The sequence below is a fragment of the Dendrobates tinctorius genome, unplaced genomic scaffold, assembly GCF_039654945.1.
Source record: "Dendrobates tinctorius isolate UK_male_01 unplaced genomic scaffold, ASM3965494v1 ptg000138l, whole genome shotgun sequence".
Lineage (NCBI taxonomy): Eukaryota > Metazoa > Chordata > Amphibia > Anura > Dendrobatidae > Dendrobates > Dendrobates tinctorius.
Genome location: NW_027361806.1, coordinates 1,016,197 through 1,023,631, shown reverse-complemented (window position 1 = coordinate 1,023,631; position 7,435 = coordinate 1,016,197). Strand labels below are relative to the sequence as shown.

The window sequence follows — 7,435 nt, the reverse complement described above, 5'->3', positions numbered from 1 at the left end:
TTATTGACACATTTCCAACTTCATCCCTTCCTCTCTCTCATTTATCATAAACTGTTCTCTCCCCTCCCTCCACCACTGAGTCTCTCCTTCAACAGTGCAGGTACTGCTCTGAGCTACCGCATGCCTTCTTCCAAACACATACTGCCCTCAGCCTGACCTCCCCCTGCTCTCTCTCCCTCCCTATGCCGCAAACCCCATACAGATGCCAGGACGCTCTAGCCACGTTGGCTTTATGACGTCATCATCCTGCACCTTCTTAATACACATATATATACCGTGCTTTCTTGAGCACACACTTACAACACCGCAGGTCCAGGCTGCTCCCATGCCATCAGGTCAGCTCTGCAGCACCACCTGGTGCATAACATCTCCTTCTGATCCATTTTTTTCTTCTCCACATTCATCTCTCATGTTTTCTCCTACAGCCCCTGTTTGGGACTTCTGAAAATGCTCTAATTAATCTTTTCCTTGACACTACTTGAGGTTAGTACTCAGTATATCTGCCTTATTTGCCTGCCTTGTGTTTCCACCACCCCTGTTATTTCATCATAGACAGAGACAATACTATAATATGTCTCATCTAGGTCTGCTGCTTATCCCCATTGTTACTCCTGATGCCTAGAATGTTAAAATTGACTTGTGGCCAATAGTCTCTCTAGCACTTGCTTAATTTAATTTTTTTACTCTCTATATGACTAGAGTTGAGCGAAACGGGTCGAAAAATTTCAAAAGTCGCCGACTTTTGGCAAAGTCGGGTTTCATGAAACGAAACCCGACCCTAGGATGAGGTCGGCCACGAGGTCGGCGACTTACGCGCCAAAGTCGCGTTTCAAAAGTTTGTTTTGCGCTCCTTTTCAGCCAATCAGGATCCACGGACACTGTGGGCAACGTGATGACATAGGCAGGGGTCACCACCATCTTTCAGAAGGGCATGCAAGTGATTGGCTTGCTTTGGTGGGTGTCACAGGGGGTATAAAAGGGCGTGCACGCCGACCGCCATCTTACTTCTGCCGATCTCAGTATAGGGAGAGGTTGCTGCTGATTCTGTAGGGAGAGCGTTAGGCAGGGAAGAAGACAAAAAAACTGCTTCTGCTGCTAGCGATTTGGCCTGCACAACACACCAGTCACTGTGTGTGCAGTGCAAGGGGAGGCTATATAGTGGTGTATCAGTGGTGTTGGTTGTTGGGCTGCCTTCTAAGGCTTCCTGACATTCCTGCATTGCTGTTTACCCACTGCTCCGCAAACTGCTTTTTTAAAAGCAATCCCAATTTTTTTTTTTTGTCCTGAGAAGAAAAAAAAACTGCTTCTGCTGCTAGCAATTTGGCCTGCACAACACACCAGTCACTGTGTGTGCAGTGCAAGGGGAGGCTATATTGTGGTGTATCAGTGGTGTTGGTTGTTGGGCTGCCTTTTAAGGCTTCCTGACAGGCTGGCATTGCTGTTTACCCACTGCTCCGCAAACTGCTTTTTTAAAAGCAATCCAATCTCCCTTATCCTCTAGTCCCTTTTGTCACAGCTGTGCCATCGAGCCTGTGACATAGCGCTCAGATATCAGTGGGCCTCACACAATCCAAAACTGTCCACAAGTGTCTGCAGAAATTCAAAATCTCCCTTATCCTCTCGTCACTTTTGTCACAGCTGTGCCATCGAGCCTGTCACATAGCGCTCAGATATCAGTGGGCCTCACACAATCCAAAACTGTCCACAAGTGTCTGCAGAAATTCAAAATCTCCCTTATCCTCTCGTCACTTTTGTCACAGCTGTGCCATCGAGCCTGTGACATAGCGCTCAGATATCAGTGGGCCTCACACAATACAAAACTGTCCACAAGTGTCTGCAGAAATTCAAAATCTCCCTTATCCTCTCGTCACTTTTGTCACAGCTGTGCCATCGAGCCTGTGACATAGCGCTCAGATATCAGTGGGCCTCACACAATCCAAAACTGTCCACAAGTGTCTGCAGAAATTCAAAATCTCCCTTATCCTCTCGTCACTTTTGTCACAGCTGTGCCATCGAGCCTGTGACATAGCGCTCAGATATCAGTGGGCCTCACACAATCCAAAACTGTCCACAAGTGTCTGCAGAAATTCAAAATCTCCCCTGTCCTATAGACACCTTGTACCTTGTTTTACATTACTATATAGTTTGTTGGATTTTGTCTACATTTCTACCAAAAATGAGGAAGGCTGGTGGAAGAGGCCGTGGAATTGGGCGGGGGTTGGCAGCTGGTAATGATGGTGTTGGTGGTGGATCTGATGGTAGTGGCAAGAGCAAAATAGGACCGAATGCAGGAGGTGTTGAGCCTGCGTCATCGTCTGGCTACATAAGGCCTCGAACGCTTAGTTTTCTAGGAGTTGGCAAACCACTTTTAAAGCCAGAGCATCAGGAAAAAGTTTTGTCTTACATTGCTGACTCAGCCTCCAGCTCTATCGCCTCCTCTTCTTCAGTTGTAAAAAGTAAAAGCACTGAGTCGTCATTGGAGGCTCATGTTCATGAACCACACCTTTCCTTGTGTCCTTCACCCCAACCAAGATTGAAGGATGACGCAGGCCATACTACTGATTACTCCATGGAGCTGTTTTCACATACCATGCCTGGATTATCAAGTGAAATGGTGAATTACCCAGGCCAAGATGAATCTGACATGGAGTGCACTGATGCACAGCCGCTGATGGATGATTCTGCTGGTACATTCACTCAGAGCACTACATTGTCCTCGCAGTGTACAGAGCCAGATTCTGACCCTGATGAGACTCAGGTGCCCCTTCCCGCACACTATACCACCATACACGGTGACACAGAGGAAGGTGCACATGACATAGAAGAGGAGGTGATGGATGACCCAGTTGATGACCCAGATTGGCATCCATTGGGGGAAGAGGGTGCTGCTTCCAATAGCTCAGATGAGGAGCATCCACAGCAGACATCGACATCGCAACAGCTGTTATCTGGCAGGCCCGGAGCACTCCAAAGACAGGTTCCAAACATCAAAAGAGTTGCTGGACAGCTTGTCCAGAGGGTCAAAAGATCACAGCGTGCTTGGCCGCAAAATGTCTGCCAAAGTAGGAAGAGTGCAGTGTGGCACTTTTTTGACCAAAATCCTCATGATCAGGCCAAGGTTATCTGTAAGAAGTGCGCAAAGACCTTTAGCCGAGGGAAAAATCTGAAAAATTTGAATACCAGTTGCATGCTTAGACATTTAACCAGCATGCACTTGCAAGCGTGGATACAACACCAAACCTCAAGTGCCACATGTGCAACTGATCACAACGAAGGTAGTCAGCAACGCTACATTGTTTCCCCCACTGTAAGCCCACCGGTTAGCACAGCAGCAAATGTTGAGGTGTCGTTGCAAGGCCACAGCAGTCAGGGAATCCCACTGTTATATCAACGAAAGACTGATTCTAGGCCATCAGAAAGAACACCAACTCCATCACCATCATCAACCCTCTCTCAGTCCGCCCTGTCCACCGCTACTTCCACCATATGCAGCTCTCAAGTCCAGCTCACCCTCCCAGACACTATGAGTAGGTCAAGAAAGTACTCAGTCTCTCATCCGCGTACACTGGGTTTGAACGCCCACATTGCCAAACTAATCTCGTTTGAGATGATGCCCTTTCGGTTGGTGGAAAGCACAGCTTTCCGCGAACTCATGGCCTATGCAGTACCACGCTATGACCTACCCAGTCGCCACTTCTTCTCTCGCAAAGCCATCCCAGCCCTCCACCATCATGTGAAAGACCGCATTGTCCATGCACTCAAGCAGTCAGTGAACGGAAAGTTGCACCTCACAACTGATGCATGGCCAGGGCCGTTACGTGTCCATCACTGCGCACTGGGTTAATGTGGTGGATGCAGGGTCCACAGGGGACAGCGGTGGTGGGACAGTGCTGCCTAGCCCACGGTATAGGAAACAGTTGGCTGTAGGCGTTCAACCCTCCTCCTCCTCCTCCTCCTCCAGAAGCGAAAGCTCGTCCACAGAGCGCAGTCGTACGAGCACTCCATCTGCAGCTGCCACTGTTGCACACGATGTGTCCCCCTATCGAGCAGCTAGTGGAAAGCGTCAGCAGGCTGTGTTGCAGATGATGTGTTTGGGCGACAGACACACCGCCGAGGTGCTGGCCGAGTACTTGAAGCGACAAACTGAGTCATGGCTGGGCAGTGTACATCTTGAGGCAGGCAAGGTAGTTAGTGATAACGGCCGTAATTTTGTGGCAGCCATAGCACTTTCAAAACTCAGCCACATACCTTGCTTGGCTCACACCTTGAACCTGGTGGTGCAGTGCTTCCTCAAAAATTATCCGGAGTTAACATCCCTGCTCCAGAAGGTGCGAAGACTGTGCGCGCACATCCGCCGGTCGCCTGTACACTCCGTTCGTATGCAGAAGCTGCAGCGATTGCTCCACCTTCCCAACCACCGCCTCATTATCGACATTGCAACAAGGTGGAACTCCACCCTGCACATGGTGGAGCGGCTGTGCGAGCAGAGGCAGGCCATAATGCATTTGTGGGAGGATACACGGCCAGGCACTTTGAGAGCAGACATGGAGTTGACAGGTGTGCAGTGGTCGAAGCTGAAAGACCTCTGTAAAATCCTTCAGTGTTTTGAGGAATGCACACGGCTGGTAAGCGCAGACGACGCCATCCTAAGCATGAGCATCCCACTTATGCGTCTGCTCATGCAAACTTTGACGCACCTTAAGGAGCAGGCGTCTGCAGCCAATGTTGATGAGGAGGAGGGAATCCTTGATGACATTCAGCCATTGTCTGCTCAGGGACCTCTCCTGGACGAGGTGGAGGAGGATGATGATGGGGATGATTACTTAGGGGAGGAGGATGCATCTCGTGGGGCAAGTGAAAATGTTGGCGTGGCAAGGTCTGGTACAGGGTTTGTGCGTGACTGGAGGGATGTGGATTTGCCAGAAAGTCCTCCTCCACCCAGCACTCGCAGTGCATCATTGACACCGGGAACATTGGCCCACATGTCAGATTATGCCTTGCGGATCCTAAAAAGGGACCCCCGCATTGCCAAAATGATGAACGATGACGACTACTGGTTGGCCAGCATCCTGGATCCACGCTATAAAGGCAAATTACAAAACATCATGCCACAGGAGAACCTTGACCTAATATTGGCTAATAAACAAGCAACTCTGGTAAATCGGTTGCTTGAGGCATTCCCAGCACACAGCAGCGGTGATGGTTCTCACACGAGCCGTACGGGCCGGGGGCAGCTTGGCAGAGGTGTTCGTGGTGCACACAGCAGAAGTGGCGTTGGAGACAGGGGTTTCATGACAATGTTGTGGACTGATTTTTCAAATACCGCTCACACAACTGGTAATACTGCATCGATGGAAAGTGACAGGAGACAGCAGTTGTCAACTATGGTTGCAAACTACTTTTCCTCCCATATCGATGTTCTCCCACACAGGTCATTCCGCTTTCAATATTGGGCCGCTAAACTGGACACCTGGCCTGAATTGGCCCAATATGCCTTACAGGAGCTCGCTTGCCCAGCTGCAAGTGTGCTATCGGAAAGAGTCTTCAGTGCAGCTGGATCAATCCTGACAGAAAAAAGGACCCGTCTGTCAACCCAAAATGTGGATGATCTAACCTTCATTAAAATGAACCACGCATGGGTTTCCAAGGATTTTGTCCCACCTTCCCCTGATGACACATAGGGTGACAGAAAAATGGCTTGCTTTGGTCCACCTCTTCCTGGGACTTCACCTATTTCGCCTTTTGCATCAGCTGAATGTCCAACATCAACATATGCCACTTTCTAAAACTCCCTAACTGTGCTGCCTCCCCCCCATGGCCGGGGTCACCACCTAGCGCACGACACTGTGCGAGTGCCGTTGCCCTGGACAGGTGGGTAGGCCGACTCTTGGGCGCGGGCACTGGCACAGGGTCCCTCATAGTGCAATCAAGTGTCTCTGACGGTGGTGGTGCACACCCGCCATCAGACACACCGCTGTACTATGAGGGGCCCAGTGCCAGTACCGACGCCCACGAGTGGGCCCCCCTTGCTTGGGCAGGGCCCCAGCATTTGCAATCTTTACCTCTCCCTGCTCCTCCGCTGTGTAATCTGGGCCGTCAAATCCATACTGTGCCTGACACCGTCTGAGCCTGCCTCCTGAGACATATATTTTGAATGTGTACGCTATCCATACATGTTATCCGGGGATACGGTACCCTTTCTAACCTTTGTGCAATCACGTGCAATCCATACTGGGCCTAACACCGTCTGAGCCTGCCTCCTGAGACATATATTTTGAATGTGTACGCTATCCATACATGTTATCTGGGGATACGGTACCCTTTCTAACCTTTGTGCAATCCATACTGGGCCTAACACCGTCTGAGCCTGCCTCCTGAGACATATATTTTGAATGTGTACGCTATCCATACATGTTATCCGGGGATACGGTACCCTTTCTAACCTTTGTGCAATCCATACTGGGCCTAACACCGTCTGAGCCTGCCTCCTGAGACATATATTTTGAATGTGTACGCTATCCATACATGTTATCCGGGGATACGGTACCCTTTCTAACCTTTGTGCAATCCATACTGGGCCTAACACCGTCTGAGCCTGCCTCCTGAGACATATATTTTGAATGTGTACGCTATCCATACATGTTATCCGGGGATACGGTACCCTTTCTAACCTTTGTGCAATCCATACTGGGCCTAACACCGTCTGAGCCTGCCTCCTGAGACATATATTTTGAATGTGTACGCTATCCATACATGTTATCCGGGGATACGGTACCCTTTCTAACCTTTGTGCAATCACGTGCAATCCATACTGGGCCTAACACCGTCTGAGAATGATAGATGGGGCCCACCATACACTGGAACATTCCAAAGGTGGACATCAGACACTGGAGCAGCATTTACAGGGCCCATTATACACTAGAGCATTAGAAATGGGGCCCATTATGTTTGGAGCATTATCCCTCCGTCAGGCGCAATATAGATTCTCCTCAGTTCATGCGCAATGTGCCTGACAAGCACAGGTCAGAAAACCACCTATAGTAGCTACATATTTCAATTTCAGGACTATAGAAGTAGTCAGTGACCTTCATAGGAATGTATTAAAAGAGATTACACCAAATCAGATGCAAAAAAAAAACATTTATTAACCATAAACTTATTAAAACTAAAAGTACCACTTTTCGGTAGTACCGCCAAATGGGCTCCAGTTATCTTTAGTTAACTATTGCTTAAATATAAAATTATGGAAAAAAACTTAAAGGATATTGCACTTAGATGTTACTTAATTATTTTCTACTCATCTTCAGTGGTTTCAATTGCAGCAGAAGCAGCACAGGTACACTTAGAAAAGCAAGGCTGGCAGACGAAAGTTGCATGGGAAAGGCAGATTGATTCTTTACATATTTTGCAGTCATATTTAGAAAGCCTTCTGAAA

General features: G+C 48.9%; 1 long non-coding RNA gene across 1 annotated transcript in view; it reads left to right on the top strand.

Moving 5' to 3' along the window:
• Positions 1 to 218: 218 nt before the first annotated feature.
• LOC141048608 (uncharacterized) overlaps positions 219 to 7,435 on the top strand; it is a 30,647-nt gene continuing 23,430 nt past the window's right edge. Inside the window, exons 1-2 of the long non-coding RNA XR_012220100.1 lie at positions 219 to 335; positions 426 to 483. This is a non-coding gene — a long non-coding RNA (uncharacterized lncRNA). The remainder of the gene's footprint in view (positions 336 to 425; positions 484 to 7,435) is intronic.